Source organism: Pollicipes pollicipes, unplaced genomic scaffold, assembly GCF_011947565.3.
Source record: "Pollicipes pollicipes isolate AB1234 unplaced genomic scaffold, Ppol_2.1 Scaffold_4002;HRSCAF=4701_pilon_pilon_pilon, whole genome shotgun sequence".
Taxonomy (NCBI): Eukaryota; Metazoa; Arthropoda; class Thecostraca; order Pollicipedomorpha; family Pollicipedidae; genus Pollicipes; species Pollicipes pollicipes.
Genome location: NW_023596420.1, coordinates 46,029,574 through 46,046,146, shown reverse-complemented (window position 1 = coordinate 46,046,146; position 16,573 = coordinate 46,029,574). Strand labels below are relative to the sequence as shown.

At 56.0% G+C, this 16,573-nt stretch overlaps 1 pseudogene; it reads left to right on the top strand.

Annotated features, from left to right (window-relative positions):
* Positions 1 to 16,573, top strand: part of LOC119094583 (potassium voltage-gated channel protein eag-like) — a 132,064-nt pseudogene that overhangs the window by 105,813 nt on the left and 9,678 nt on the right.

Below are 16,573 nucleotides of genomic sequence, written 5' to 3'. Positions count from 1 at the left end.
TAAGCCGCGAATGAGGTGCGGACATCCATTTTGGCGAGTTCTCCGTTGTCATGATACCGTCGCGGCCCGACGCAGGTCTCATTCCTCGGGTGAGCCAGTCGCTGAGTCCTTGGGCCCGATTCCGGGTTTGATTCCCGGTGTCTGGCGTCGCACTTCAAGGCTGATTTTGCATTTCATAGACGTGGCATTAGCGAGTGGAATAGAATACATCAGCGCACAGTAAAATTTCAGCAGCAGCCGGCGCTATGGCAGTGCGGGGGAGAAGCTTGCAAGCCTCACGTGTTGTGCGACAGGTGGATCCCTTACTCACTCTGGACTGAGTCTGGTTATGACGGTGTATCTCTGGTTACCAGACTTCATAGTCCGCATCAGATTAGAGCTTTCATTTGGGCGTGATTCTGGGTCTGACTCTGGGTCTGAATCCATGCTTTAACATTGGTGGGTGTGGGGCGCCAGCCGGATAGACATGTGAAGTGAACCGCGTTTCTCTGATAAGAGTCCAACAAACCGGGGCTCGACCTGAGTCCGGTCTGACACGGGCCCCGTCTGGCCACTGGGAGGCCTGCGCCGATGTGCCCCGTCGCGGTACGTGTTGAAGCCACACAGCTTGACGTCCGCGCGGAACCCAGCCTCGCCAGCGACTGTGGCGAGGCCGCGGACGGACGGGCGAGCTCGGCGCTCGTCCATCCGCGCGGGACCCAGCCTCGCCAGCGACTGTGGCGAGGCCGCGGACGGACGGGCGAGCTCGGCGCTCGTCCATCCGCGCGGGACCCAGCCTCGCCAGCGACTGTGACGAGGCCGCGGACGGACGGGCGAGCTCGGCGCTCGTCCATCCGCGCGGGACCCAGCCTCGCCAGCGACTGTGGCGAGGCCGCGGACGGACGGGCGAGCTCGGCGCTCGTCCATCCGCGCGGGACCCAGCCTCGCCAGCGACTGTGGCGAGGCCGCGGACGGACGGGCGAGCTCGGCGCTCGTCCATCCACGCGGAACCCAGTCTCGCTAGCGACTGTGACGAGGCCGTGAACGAGCAGGCGAACTCGGCGCTCATCCTACCGCGAACGGGTGGGCAAGCTAAGCGCTCGTCCTGCCGCGGACGGGCGGGCGAGCCTGGTGCTCGTCCTGCTGCAGGCGCGTGGCCAGCTCCGGTTATGGTGGCCGGGCGAGATAGCGCCCCGACACCCTGTAGTGGGCCGGAACTCGGGCGGACCTGACCTAGGGCAAACCCGGCCTCGGGCAGACCCGGCCCCGGACGAACCCGGCCTCGGACAGACCTGACCTCGGGCAGATACGGCCTTGGACAGATCCGGCCTCAGACAGACCCGGCCTCGGACGGACCCGGCCTCGGGCAGAGCCGGCCTCGGGCAGACACGGTCTCGGACGGACCCGGCCTCGGACAGACCCGACCTCGGGCAGATATGGCCTGGGACAGACCCGGTCTCAGACAGACCCGGCCTCGGGCGAACCAGGCCTCGGGCAGACACGGCCTCAGGCAGACCAGGCCTCGGGCAGACCGGGCCTCGGGCAAACCCACCGGACTTCGGACGTCGGCCGCCCTGAGACGTCACCACCGCCGGGTGGACGGCGGTCAGATATGGCGATCGACGCAGCTACGGGTAGAGCCTTTGCCTGTAGACCTTGCGACTCCTCCATCCTGGACCGCATCTTTGGCCATCTGGAATCTGGCTCCTGCGCAACACCCCCCATCGCCGGACACACGCAACCGCTTTACGTTCCCGGCTCACTCACGGGCGGCAATCCATGCCTTCAGTTATTGTATTTTGCGGCGTTCATTTGGGCAGTGGCGAGCTTCCGCGCTGTTTCATTTTGCCGGGGCGGTCGGGTCCGGACGAAGGCGAGCGGGTTTCTGCGGCGTGGAGTCGTCGACCAGCGTCACACCCTCGACGTCATCTGCATTTTATTGCACGCGCGATCTGTCCGGAGCGACAAGGCCCGGCCGAGTCAGCCGATACCTCGGCTTACCTCAGCAGACCGTCACCAGTCATGGCGGTGGCGACTGGGGCTTCCGGCAGCGGCCGAGCAGGCGGCCCGACAGGCGGTGGCGCTGGGCCACAGTGCTGTGCGGCGCTCGATCCTGCGTCTCTCTCTCTCTCTCTCCGAGCGTGCCACCATCATCCCGGATGTTTTTTTTTCGGAACCTTTCATCCGCCGGTTCTGATGACTGGTTCGAAGCATTCCTCCACGGAGGCGTCTCGTCCGGAGCGCCCCTCCGCCGGTCCGGATCTCTTTCGTCCGGAGCGCTTCTCCGCCGGTTCGGATCTCTTTCGTCCGGAGCGCTACTCCATCGGTTCGGACCTCTTTCGTCCAAAGCATTCCTCCGCCGGTTTGGATCTCTTTCGTCCGGAGCATTCCTCCATGGGTTCGGATCTCTTTCGCCCGGAGCATTCCCCATGGGTTCGGATCTCTTTCGTCCGGAGCGCTCCTCCACCGGTTCGGGTCTCTTTCGTAAGAAGCATTCCTCCATGGGTTCGGATCTCTTCCGCCCGGAGCGCTCCTCCGCTGGTTCGGATCTCTTTCGTCCGGAGCGCTCCTCCGCCGGTTCGGATCTCTTTCGTCCGGAGTGCTCCTCCACCGATGCGGATCCCTTTCGTCCGGAGCGTTCCTCCACGGATCCCGTTCCGTCGGCAGCGTTTCTCCACCCCTGCGGATCCGTCGGCCGGCGGCTTTGGTCGGTGGCGCGGCCGCGGCCTGGCGTGGTCGATAATAGCTGGCGCTCCACTCTCCGTTCACGGGTGCCGGCGGGGCGGCGAAACTGGCGCCGGCGCCGCCTGGTGCCTTGCCATGACCGGGTGCCGCCTCGCATGCGGACGCCCCGGGCGGACGCCGCAGCCCGCGCGGAGGCGGACCGGGGCCTCGTCACGCCACCGGCTGTATAACGGCGGGGACCGGTGGGCGGGCCCGGCGGCGCCGGCGGCTGTCAAAGCCTCAAGTCACGTGATGGGGGCACGGGGAGTTGAGTTATGTGCCCCGATCGTGGGAACTGGGTTCAGTCATGTCTGGGTAAAGTCAGAACTGGGTTCAGTCATGCCGGCTGTGCGTCACGGTCGAGCCCCCCGGTGCGTCTTTGCCATCTTTGCAGGCGATGTTATCGTCGGTGTTTGATGACGGTGATTGAGAGCGATGTGCAATTTTCCGATGGCATTCAAGTACTTGCCACTGACAATAAACGGATTTTGGATTTGGAACAGCTTGTCTCGCAGATTCTAGACTCCGTGATCAGAGGTGTTATAATAACACCATAAAACCCATGTGAAATATAAATCATGTTGTGAGGTACATATAGAGCTCCCAGAAACATGTATCACCTGCGGCGCAAACTTTTTGCATACCTCTGGTCTTCATCCGGCCGTTTTTGGTCCAACATCTGGCTGTCGTCTCCAAATGAAACGTTTATTCGTTGTGCACCCTGATTAAATGTTTGTAAATGTAAAACCAGGCACGACGCGATCATTCTAGTTGCCTGCTCTACTGTGGTTAAGCCTCAGGTTTTTTTCTGTAAAAACGGGTGCCCTGTTTGCTCCTCTAGCTCAGAGTCCTGGTTCTTTTCCTCTTCCAGGAAATGCCGGTCTCGGAAGTTCCAAACACTACGTGCTGAACTTTTCGTTGTGTCCACAGTGGCGACCTTGAGTGTGGATTTGCCTTCGCCACCTAAATAATTCCCGATGTTTCCAGCCTGACTTTCACGGCGCCCAACTTGACCCAAATTGGCGAGTTGTTTGTTTGCCCGTTAAGGTATTGATCGTGCAGTCACAGCACAGGTGGGCGCCGCCTGAGAGGGAGATGCAGGGAGGCTGGTAGCGACTCCACGCCGCGCAAGGGGGGGGGGGGGATAAAGGGAAGGAAGCAAGGAAGTGAGGAAGGGGAGGAAGGGAGGAAGGCAGGAAGGCAGAAAGGGAGGAAGATAGGTAGGGAGAAAGGGAGGAAGGAGGAAAAGAGGAAGGGAGGAAAGGAGGAAGGAGGAAAGGAGGACAAAAAGCAGGGAGAGAGAGAGAGAGAGAGAGAGAGAGAGAGAGAGAGAGAGAGAGAGAGAGAGAGAGAGAGAGAGAGGAGAGAGAGAGAGGGAGAGAGAGAGAGAGGGGGGGGGGGGCAGAGAGGGAGAGAGGTAAGAAGGACCGGGAGGAGCGAGAGAGGGAGGAACAAAGAAAACGGGGGAGAGAGGGGAAAGAGATGGAAGGAGGGGAAGGGGATGCTGATGGGAGTCACTGGTAGCAGGTGTTCTCAGCTTACAGCTATCCGGGCGTCACCGCCCGGTGAAGGCAAACAACAGACCGGCTGACTGACGTCGGGCATGTCAGGCGCTGTTGAACACGCCTACGCTCCGTTTATTATCATAACCTTCTCTGAGCTTCTTCCGGAGGGGCAAAATAACAAAAAGATCCACCAGCGCACCAAGCGATGCGACTGCCAGGCGTGCGCGTGCGCTGTATGTGATCAACTGACGCCTCGTCCATCTTCAGGTACATGCAGTTGATCGGGTCGGGAGAGTATAGCTAGCTCGCTTCACTGAACGATGTTGACAATATTCTGCTTGTACAAGGTGTGTCTAGCTGGCTGTCTTGTTGCACGTGATGCGCGCAAAATTTCGCTTTGTAGAAAGATGTTTATGAAACACCCATGAGTAGAAATGTAAGCAGAAATGTTTCGGAGTGTCAGAGGGAGCTGAAGACGGCCCAAATTCGTCATGTTCGGGGCTCCTGGGCCTCCTGGTGGTAGTGGTGACACATAGAGCTTAGACGGCGCGTGCAGTAGGCTTGGTAAGGTGAAAAGACCGTAAAGGATCTCGAGTCATTGTAATTCGATTGTAATAAAGAATTTATCTGAACTAGTTACCGCGTGTTGCAAAATAGCTGCAACGGAAATCTCCTAAGGGGTTTTAAAAAGAAAGACCAGTTTTCACGAACCCAAGAGGTTTCTATTTTGATAGTCACAATTTTTAACCATCGACTTTCTTCTCTCCGCCCCAAATTACGGTCTCCATTCCTTCGAAGACGGCAAAGGCTCCCCACTCATTGACTTGTCTATTAATAGATAGGTCAATGTCGCGGATGCATGCACTGTACAGCCTCGAAACGCATAAATTTGTCTCGCATCGTGGCATCTGTCCAGGACAGTGTTGATGCCTACCACTTGTTGTCTGATGGATCACTGATCATGATGGGATGCAGTGTGTGTTTCTTATCGCGGCGCTTGGAGGCTTGGAGACGGCCCTGCTGCTCACGGCGCTGGGAGACCGGGAGACAACCCTGCTGATCACGGCGCTGGGAGGCTGGGAGACGGCCCTGCTGACCACAGCGCTGGGAGGCTGAGAGACGGCCCTGCTGACCACGGCTTTGGGAGACTGCGAGACAGCCCTGCTGATCAGGGCTTTGAAAGACTTGGAGATAATCCTGCTGATCACGGCTTTGGAAGACTTGGAGATAACCATACTGATCACGGCTTTGGAAGACCTGGAGATAGCCCTGCTGATCACGGCTTTGAAAGACTTGTAGACAGCCCTGCTGATCACGGCTTTGAAAGACTTGAAGATAACCCTACTGATCAGAGCTTTGAAAGACTTGGAGATAACCCTGCTGATCACAGCTTTGGAAGACTTGGAGAAAACCCTGCTGATCACGGCCTTGGAAGACCCGGAGATAACCCTGCTGATCACGGCTTTGGAAGACCTGGAGATAACCCTGCTGATCACGGCGCTGAGAGACATAAAGCGTCACAGGCCCTTGCAGACCCCGCCCCAATACGTCGACTGGCATTGCTGCGATTCTCTGTCTACTCGCGAGTCGCACCGGCCGTCAGTGATGCTTCTGTGACGTCACGTCTCCTGCAGCCGTGTCTAGGGGAGCCGGAAGCTGGCCGGGGCGGGTCGGCCCGTGCCGTCGCCGGTGTCGGGACCGCCCTCGACGCTCACCACCGGCCACGGGCGGGCCGCCGCCGCCGGCTGGCGCATGAGACGGGGGCCGTCCTCAGGCCACGTGACACTCGTCTCGTCAGCCGACTGAGAGAAATATGATACGGAGGCTAGGCTGTTGTCCGACCGCCGTGGACTGAAGGGTAGTCGGTGAAGAATGACTCAAATTAGCCCATTTCTTCATGGGAATGGTGTGGATTAGCATTAAATGTTACCTCGCAGCTTGCAGACACAGCTGCATGCACAGTTGCACATGAATATGCCGCTAAAAATCGGTTTGTTTGGTGTCTCAAAGTTCCTTATCGGGCTGAGGGCCCGAGTGCAGCTCTGTGTGTCGACACAGAACACAGCAGGGAAATTGACGTGGTAGACGGAAAAATTGCAGGCATTGCGGGCCGTGGCGGAACCAATAACTCGCGAACAGTAGCAAAACGAGACACCCTGTGAACGAATTGCAGGGATGCGTTTTTATGCACAGTTCGACTTCGGAAAACGAGGCATTTCGTTTTGTGTGATGTGCTGATGTGCTGATGTTGTCGTTGTTCTGTTGTGCTGTTGCCGTGTGGTGTGCGGCTGCCGCATTGTCATAAGGATGCCTCATATTGATGGGCTCACGCAACTCTTTGGCGAGGCCTGACCGGCACGAGACCGGCATTCTAGCCCTTCCGTCCTGACGTCAAGCCGAAGATCGTAAACACCGTCCCATGCAGTGCCCAGATCGGGACGTTCTCTGCCCCCCTCCCCCTCCCCATGTCGTCGGGCCGGCGGGCCACACACCTGCACACCTTCCGACTCGGTCGTCCAGGGCACCCTCTCACCCCTCTCTGTCGTCTCCAGGTCAGGGGGACGTCTTTGGCGATACGTTCTGGAAGGACCCGAGCGTGGGTCAGGCGGCGGCCAACGTGCGCGCGCTCACCTACTGCGACCTGCACACCATCAAGCGGGACAAGCTGCTGGAGGTGCTCGATTTCTACCACGCCTTCGCCAACTCCTTCGCCAGGAACCTGGTGCTCACCTACAACCTCCGACACCGAGTAAGATGCCTTATACTTTAAGCTACTTTCGGCATCGAATTGGCGCATGGCACAGGCAGACGGTTATGGTGAAGCACGTGGTGTTAAGTTATCCGACATCGCGTCAGCTGCAGGCGAACACCCATTTCAACGGTGACCGCCGCAAAACCGAGGACCGACGAAGGCCGGAGCGTGACAGCCTGCCCTCAAACCGATCGCGAATGCAAGGATGCTGTTGGCATTTACGGCATACGAAGCATGCATGGTGCAGAGTTAGGCGTGTGACGCGATGATAACGTGACATGAATGTGCCGCTAAACGCCGATTGTTCGCGGTAGGAGTACGTCATCAAATCCGCTGGATCAGGCGAGATAAACCGAATACCGAGCACCTCACAGCTACGTCGTGAACTGACAACCGATGCATTCCCATTGTGCCTGTATGCGTGGCATTTATTTTCACGAGGACCATTTACCTTACGTCTATATCCGTTTGCGGTACAGTCGGCCCCTCTCAGGGGTCCTACGCTGAGATAGCTACGCAAAAAGCTTAAATTTCCTCCTGATTGTTGAAACGTCTCGTTTTATCATTCGCAGCCTTTTACGCTGTGATATTTCAGCACCGCTTTGTCTCCTGACTTGACATGAGATGCACATACTGCGTAGTTCTCTTACGGAGCGGCATGGCTATTATCATGTTACAGCGCAATGTGCTACATCGTATCACACAAATTACACGTTTAAACCTTGTTTGCATTAGTTGTGCTTGGCAAGGAAAACTGAAGGATTGTTCTGCATAACGTTGTTAAGAAAGAAAAAGAAAGAATAAAATAAGAAAGAAAGAAACCAAAAGAAAAATAAGAAGGAAAAAATAAGAAAGAATTTTCGTAGCTTGTTGGATAGGACTTGGCCTTTCTCCTTATTCGCTGATATCCCCGCTTTGCAAATACATAGCAGGTAGATTCCGAGAAACGCGTCAACAATGCACACCCAAAGCTTCCGGCTAAGGGAGGGCAAAACTGGAGAAATCGGGTGAAACGCTATCGCCTAGAATCAGGTCAAAATAACGACCTAGGCTGAGCGACTGCAGAATTGTGAGTGATAACTTCTTAAGTCCGCCGTTCAGTAACCTTTATTGACATTACCGCACTTTGAATAAGGGATTAACAGCTAATGGGTACTGTTTTATTCACAGTAATACAACAGCCAAAGTTGTAAAAGTCGGTAACGAACCAGATGCCTTAGATACGTTCTGAAGCCACGAAAAGTGTGTTGACATGTCTTGCCAGCGCATAATCCTGACAAGTGATGCGTGACTCATGTTAAAATGAAAAGCCCCATTTCGTTCTCGTTTGTGTTATTCACCACCTCGTCCTGTACGTTTGAGTCCCATGCCACTGCATGCCTCTCCACACCTGCGCCTGACAGCAGTCACCAGACGGGGCGGCCTTCCCCGCCTGCTGCAGGGTGGAGAAGGGACTGTCCCGCCTGCTGCAGGGGCGGAAAAGGGACTTCCCCACCTACTGCAGGGGTGAAGAAAGACCTGCCTCGCCTACTGCAGGGTGGAAAGGAGCTGTCCCACCAGCTGCAGGGGTGAAGAAATGCCTGCCTCGCCTACTGCAGGGGTGGAGAAGAGACTGCCCCGCCTCCTGCCAGGGTGGAGAGGGGGCTGCCTCGCCTACTGCAGGGGTGGAGAAGGGACTGCCCCGCCTCCTGCAGGGGTGTAGAGGGGACTGCCCCGCCTGCTGCAGGGGTGTAGAGGGGACTGCCTCGCCTACTGCAGGGGTGAAGAATAGACTGCCCCACCAGCTGCAGGTGTGAAGAAAGGCCTGCCTCGCCTACTGCAGGGGTGAAGAAGGGACAGCCCTACCTGCTGCAGGGGTGATACAGCGTCTGCCCCACCTACTGCAGGGGGGAAGTAAGGAGTGCCTCGCCTCCTGCAGGGGTGGAGAGAGGACTGCCCCGCCTATTGCAGGGATGAAGAGGCGTCCCGTGCCTGAAACACCGCAGTCTCCGGTTAATGCAGGACAGCCGCGGCATTACCCCATGAATATCTCTCTCCTTAATACTACATCTCTGCGCATAAGCAAAGGAGCTATAACCCGTCCAAACCAAAACCAAAACCAAATCCACTTTCGCCGTGTCAAGCGTCTTTCTCCTGGCCAAAGTGTCCTGCCAGTTCGATGCCTTTAGCGTGACTTGAGTCCTTTTCAGCGCGATGCTATCTACAAATGGGCCGGGGATCGATAACCCCCCGCGGCAATAAGTGCCCAGACGGTCTCCGACGGCTAGCAACGCAAAGGAAAGGCGGCTTCACCCGGATGTGGCGCCTTTACCCCAGTAGAACCGCTGCAATCTCGAACAGCGTGCTGCTGGGTCTTCGCACAGAAGCACCGTCGGCTTACACGTCCGCCAATCTCAATGTTAAGCACCGTCCCACCGCTGTCGCGCGCCGACCTCTCCTGACGGCTTCATTAGAGCGCTGGTGATGCTGACTTCATTAGAGCCGGCGGGCAGTGCGGTGCCGCCGTAACGCGTCCAACGAGGTGGGCCGGCCCGCCTCCCACCCCCGTCTCCTTCCATTGACTTGTTTCCTACCGCTTCCTCTCTCCTCCTGGTCCCTCCCACCAACCTGTCGCCCACTTGGCTCCTCCCGCTTCCTTTTCATCACCTCCCACACAACTCCACTCCAGCACTCTTGATCCCTCCCACCTCCTCCCCGCTCCTCCCGTCCCTCCCCCCCCCACCCCCGCCCCCACTCCGTTCCACCCCCGTCCCACCTCTCCCACCCCGTCCTACCGCTTCCACTCCGTCCCACCTCTCCTATCCCGTCCTACCTCTCTCACCACTTCCCGCCGCTTCCCTCCGTCCACTCTCCCACTCCGCTCCAAATCCCCTTCTCCATCCCACCTCTCTAACTCCGTCCCACCGCTCTCACCCCGTTCCCACCGCTCTCACCCCCCTCCCCACCACTCCCACCCCGTCCCACTGCCTCCACTCCATCCCACCGCTCCCCACGCCGGTCCCATCGCCTCCACTTTGGGGCGGGCCGCGGGCTTACGATGACAGATGGCGGCCGTCGGCCGGTCATTAGTTCCATCAGCGGCGCCGAGGAGCGGCCGCCGCGCCGCGCCGCGCCCACTCTCAAGCCACCCTCTGATGGCGCGCTGCGCGGCGCGCGCTCCTGCCCGCGCCGCCACTAATTCCACCGAAACAATGGGCCCAGAGCCCGCTGCCGGGCCGACTTAGCGGACTGGCGCACCGGCGCCCGAGTGCACGCAAATGGCGGTGGTGGCTTGGTTACAGGTGGCTGTGGCGGGGGTTTTGCTGTGACTTACTGTTCCGTTTGCAGAGGACCAGTGGGACCCGCACGCTTGTCCCTGGTGCTAATTAGGATCTTCAGTTCCGAACAGATGTGTGTTTAATACGACATATCATTTAAGGATATGCTACCTCCTGCCGGACGTCCATCTGTAGTCCGGATATATATGAAAGAGCGGGAAAATCGAATTTCTATGATTTTCAACACGAAACACCCAAGGTGGGCACCGGCAGGTACATATGTTTCCCCTACAGTATTGATCTCCGCATTAATCAGGAAGCACACAAGAGCCCCCTCCCCTCCCCTCCCTCGCTTCACAAACACTAGTGGAGCCCAGCATCAGCTTATAGCTGACGGATGAGGAGGAGCGCACCTCCCAGATATTTCGGGACTGATTAAAGATAAAGAGATAACTGAAACGTAATAAGATGGCCAACGCAATTCCTAAACAAACTTTTCCTGGGTCACTTCTCAATAAGAGGTCAATATCAAGGTCATATTAAGTCATTTACATATTAGGTCTTAACAACCTTTATTCTGGTCTGTACGCAAATCACCAATCTAGGGCGTTTTTCTGGGTCTATAATTAATCAGCAACCTGAAGCATTTGGTAGGTGATTATAGTGCACTCAAACCATAGCCATGCCATTGTTGGTATTTGACGTATGATGATCAGCTATTATGCTTGTTGCTTATCACTGTTAACATAGGTCATTGACCTATGATGAACTTCCACGACACAAGGCGAAGGCGTATGAGGAAGCGGGATTATCAGGTCTAAAGGCGAATGCATATAGATGCAAGGTGCTGGCGCACGGTGAATGTTTTTTTTTCTTTATTTTTCTTTTTTATATATGTTTCTATATATGTTGTTATGCATGTTTATATATGCGAATATGCATTTCCTCTGCGGGAAATTTCAAATCGGGACAATGGCCGGCGGATGCACGGCAATGAGGGAGATGGTTGACCCCCTTTACTTCATAGGCTTTTTCAAAAAACTCCGTTTAAGCTCCCTGATAGAAAACTAAACTGAGCTGTTCCTCAGATTCAACAACGCGGTGAGATTCATCGCCGTCGAGGAGATAATCTCAAAAGTCCAAAGTTGCGATGCTCTTTGGTTTTCTTATCAGTTCCCCCACAGCTGTGTGATGCTCCTCCTCCCCTGCATTAAGACATCCTGGCTGCATCTTTGGTAGCTGTGTCAACCATACGGGGGCAACCGTCATCCGCATGTAAAAGAACGACACAAGTCACAAGTCTGACAATAAACATCATCTACACTTACCGCTACTACAGAGCATGCCACTAAAACCGAGAGCATCAGTCAACTTGGGTCAGTGACTTATGATGGCACATACGATGGTTAAGATATGGTTGTATTGCCCATACTAGAAAAAAGCAGACGCCAACCAGACATAGGTCCAACCGCTCCTTTATGCATTAGAACGTATGCCGCTTTCAGCAATGCTCGGGCCCGACATGGACCAGCTTAAACCTGTCTAGATTGCTGATCTGATATGATCCGAACCCAAAGCTTGTTAGTACCTTTGAGGTGGTGTGGATAACGCGCTGAACTCATCGGGAGCATAACGTCAGCCGTCTTGTAGGTATTCCAAAAGTGTTTCTGGAGTGGTGGTCGATACCTGCCCCCCACCCCACCAGTTGCAAGCAGTACGAAGAAAAAGACGAGCAATTGAAGTACCCCACACTGAGAGCTTGCGATCGTGACCTGTGGAGGCGGGACGGGCAACAGCGTCCGTTTTCGTATTGTCAAGTCAGTTATTGACCCTTGTACTGCGATTGCAGCCGAATATTTTTAGACAGTGTTGCCAGCATTTGGTGGCCAGACAGTTGTCACCACCCCGCTGCACGTGTCCTCGATGAGAGGCCGTCTCTGTCGCCGCAGTTGATCTTCCGGAAGGTGTCGGATGTTCAAGCGGGGAGAAGGAGCTGGCCGAGCGCCGGAAGAACGAGCCGCCACCCGACATCAGTCAGGACCACCTGGTCAGGAAGATCTTCTCCAGATTCAAAAGTCCAGCGAGCGCACAACAGCCAGTCGGGCCTCAGGTACGAGTTTCACCCCGCCGAGGAGGAAGCGGCGGACGCAAATATTCCCCGATCTCCAGCAATTGGTCTCCGTAAAAATCCACAGCAAACGCAGCATGAAATTGGAATGGAGTTCATGGCTATGGCAATGGCGGTTCCTGCTTTCTTGTCGTGCTTGTAGGTATTTTTTAGGTTTTTTTAGGTAGGTTTATTCTGGTCGTGCTTGTAGTTTCAATCGAATGGTTCACAAGAACCACAATAAATGTTTGATCGACGGCGACCTGTAATTGCCAACCGTAACCTACCTGAACTATCGGCGTTAATCTTGAATAAAGCCGTCCTGTCACTGAACAGTGTATCACGGCGAGCTGGCGACGTCCCCGCACCTGCTTTAGTCTATGACTGACGCGTTGACACTGCCATCCGCCCCGCCCCGTGCCAGTGCGGTCATCTCCACGCTCTTCCCTCGCCAGGGACGTGGAGGGCCGGTGCCCGGAGCGAGGCCGAGCCGCTAGGTGGCGCTGCGGCGACGCGACAATCGTGGTCAGCGTCGTGGGCGACTCAGCGGCGACGGCGTCGTCCGGCGGCGGCGGCGGCATCCTCACCTCGGTGAAGCTGCCCGGGGTCGGTGAGCAGCAGGCGGTTAGCAAGCGAGCGCGCACTCGCTGGGGCGCGCTGGGCGGCGGTAGCGGCGGCAGTGGTGGCAGCAGCGGCGGCGTGGCGGCGGCAGCGGCAGCAGCACGGCGGCGGCGGCGGCGCGCGGCGGCGGCGGCGGCGGCGGCGGCGGTGGCGCCGCCGCCGGCGGCGGCGGCAGTAGCGGTGGTGACGCTGGGAGCGAGGACAGGCGGGAGAAGCCCAAGATCAAGTGGGGCCCGAAGGTGACGGCGCCGGCGGCGGCTGAGCGGGCGGCGCCGGCGGCGACCGTTGGCGAGGAGCCGGCACGGCCTCCTGCGGAGGTCAGCAGGCGACTGGAAGTGGTGGACACGACCAAGCTGGCTGGGCTACCCAGCTTCTCGCAGAGTGAGTTCCAGCAGCTGCTGTCCAACCTGATGGACTTCAAGGTGGACCTGAAGCTGGAGATGCAGAAGCTGCACCAGCGCATCGGCCGGCTGGAGGGCTCGCTTGCGGACGTGTCGCGTCGCATACCTCCCACCCAGCGGCAGGCGGCCGACCTCAGCCCGCCGCTACTGCCATCTGGCGGTGCGGCAGTGAGCCGCGAGGCGGTCGCTTCCGACAGTGGCGCCGCCGAGCGGACCGACCGTGGCGCCTCTCAGCGGGTGTGTTTGTACAAAAGTCGCGGTCGCGCGATGCGGCAGCGCCCCCGAAGCGGGCGGCGGCCAAGCCCCGCAGCCGGTCGGCCGTGGCGCGAGCGAGCGAGCTCAGTCCGACCGACTCGATGGTGCAGCGCATGCTGGAGGAGGAGATTGGCCGCGGGGAGGACTCGGGCTCGCCGCGCCGCCGGCCGCTCTACGGCGACGACGGCCCGCTCCCCCGAGGATACTTGTAGTGGGCTGCCTCGCGCTCCCCCTCTCTCTCTCCCTCTCGCTCTATCTTCCTGTCTCCAGCAACACGGCACTTCACCTTCCCCTCCTTGTCCTCGTAGAGCCGCAGCAGGGCGGACGCAGGTCTCATGCGGCCTCACTAGGGCAACTGTATATTTTTATTCGGCTTCCCGTTTGCTCTCCTGCACGGTGTTGGCTGCTGCATTTTATACTTAATTGGAATAGGCAGTGGACATGTAGGGAAAAATCATTGCTATGGTATCACGTTCAAACCAGCTTATCTATTGCATGTGTAAATGATTTATTATGAAGAGCGACAAAATGCTTTCATCGCAGCTGCTCTCCTGTGGGCTAGTTTCCATTCACATTTTACACGTACGCTAGGAGGAAGCGAATGGCCGTGAACGCAGTGGGCAGCTTTTACAAATCGTGATATATAAACTTTCAGCACTATGATTTCTTTAGAATTCAACGTCATGCTGATTGACTTCTTAGTTGCCATCCTAGGGTACAGTCCCTGATTATCATAAGGTACGTCTGTCTTGAATATTTTTTCACAAGCTGGCATACCAGCTTGCTTAAAACATGGTCAGGGTCAAGACGTGAACGTCTTTTAAAGCATGTTTGTCTAGCAGCGGTCCCGCGCGGTGCTGAGCAACACGGCCACGGCGTTTTTACGAGACAGCCTGCCTCCGAACGGCACTTGAACGCTAAGCGGGGCAATTCGATTCAAAATTGCCGGCGAATCCCGTGTGTGTGGGGGGGGGGGGGGCAAATCTGTCAACGTGCACCAGAAAACATGAAATGAACGGTTTCAGAAGAGTGGTGGCTGGGTGGTTACGGCTGCTGGCCTGTTTGTCGCGGGTCGATGCTGCAGCGATGGACGTTAGCCCATGTGGTGCGGTTGATGCAGGAAGGCGACCTATTTTACTGCATGCCCGATCTGCAGTTCGGCTGGGGTAAAAGCCGCGTGCGTGTCATCGACAACGAATCTCGGTGTTCTCGCGGCGCGTACTTATCCTCGACCGCTTCTCGTGGCGTTTGTCGGGCAGTACGAGCTGCTTCTGGAGGCTGCTCTGATCTCGCGCGGTTTAAGTGTTCCCCTTCAAGACTTGACGCCGAACAGTACAGTGTCCTGCAGCCAAGACGTACGGTCGGCGGGGTTCATCGTCGCCTTGAAAGTCCATTCTCTCAAATCGCATGTAGCCAAGCAATAACAATCTCAGATGCCGCGATGCGAGCCTGATCGCGACCGGAAAGCAACCCACCTGTTTACGCCTGTTGCGATCGCACATCTGAGGCATTCACTGCATGAACGCTGATTGGTGGAGAGGTAGCAGCTGGTCCCAAGCGGCATGTCTCATGCATGTCTTCAGTAACGTTTAACGTGGCCTTACATGTTTGCCAGTATTTTACTTCTAAACGGTCTTGACAACGGCGATCGTTCGGGCTAAGCGGAGATCTACGGACGGCGCGAGTCGCTGGGCGCCTGAAATGCCCGTCGTCTGTCATTGACTATTCAAAACATATCTGTGATTTAGACGTTAATGATGCGGTGTCTGGAGCATTTCTAGTGATGAAATGATGTTATGCCCTTTATGACGTGTTACCATGTAGTTTTGCTCGCATCTTGTCACTGTACATATTCATTACTTTGACCACAAGTTGAAATAATAGACTCTCGATGAGAATGACCGCGCATTTTTCGCCCACAATGACGACCGGCGTCCGACCGGCCGACCTGCCGCGCGGAGCAGGAGCGCCATCTGCAGAGACACTACACTTGCTCACAGTCTGTCGCCACGGTCACTCACCAGTGGCTGTCGCAGGGACGCAACTTTTCAACCCGCCAACCCGGCAATATCGGATCTGCGAGAACCCTCGGGTCAAACATTTGGCCTAGCAAAACTATTTGTTTCTGTTATTGCTGGCATTTAAAGCGATCCAAGTACCACGGTGAGTTGCCAAAAGCAATACAATTATGAACAGTCGTTACGTTAAGAGAATGTAGCCGACGTATCAACACATCTGTCTTTCTTTTTCTCGGTTGGTCTACGGGGAATAACGTTAGGAGTTCTGTCTATATGCGAAGTGTTCCTCGCAAATGCACTTAACGAATTGCGCAACTATGAACAAATCAAATTTTTGTCTTTCCGACAAGAGGGACTAGACTGACGAGACTAGAGGCAGAACCTCGTGGCAGGTATGATACACCGGTAGGCTAGGTTCCACAAATTGAACGACTTAAAGTTAGTATGTAACGAAGACAAAATCAAGACAAACAATCAAAGTTTCCAAAGTTTAGCCAAAGTTCCCATTGAGCAGTAGTTAGGTGAGTCACCAATATAAGCATGACCACATACTACTTTTTTGTTTCTTACACGAAACATGTGTAATAACTCAGCATCGATGATTGATGGAATGAACGATAAAATGCATACCTTTCATTGCCTCATCTCGTCGGCTTGTCTTACAGCCCACTTGCAGGGATAAAATAGCTTCTGATTTACCGGATATGCTTGGTGATAAAGCGGCCAATTTCGCGAGTTAGCGACAAAACTGCGAAAATGGAAACAAATTACAACAGATTAGATCATGTCACAAGAGGCCACCGCAGTGAGACGAAAGTCAAAACTTACTATTGGACTATACTCGCAGACGCTTGCAGCGTGAGCTTGCGTAGAGCGCTTGTCGAAACGCTGACGTTGCGCTATATAAGCACGTTCAGCCACAAGATGTTGCAAAACGTGTAGCTTTAATCATGA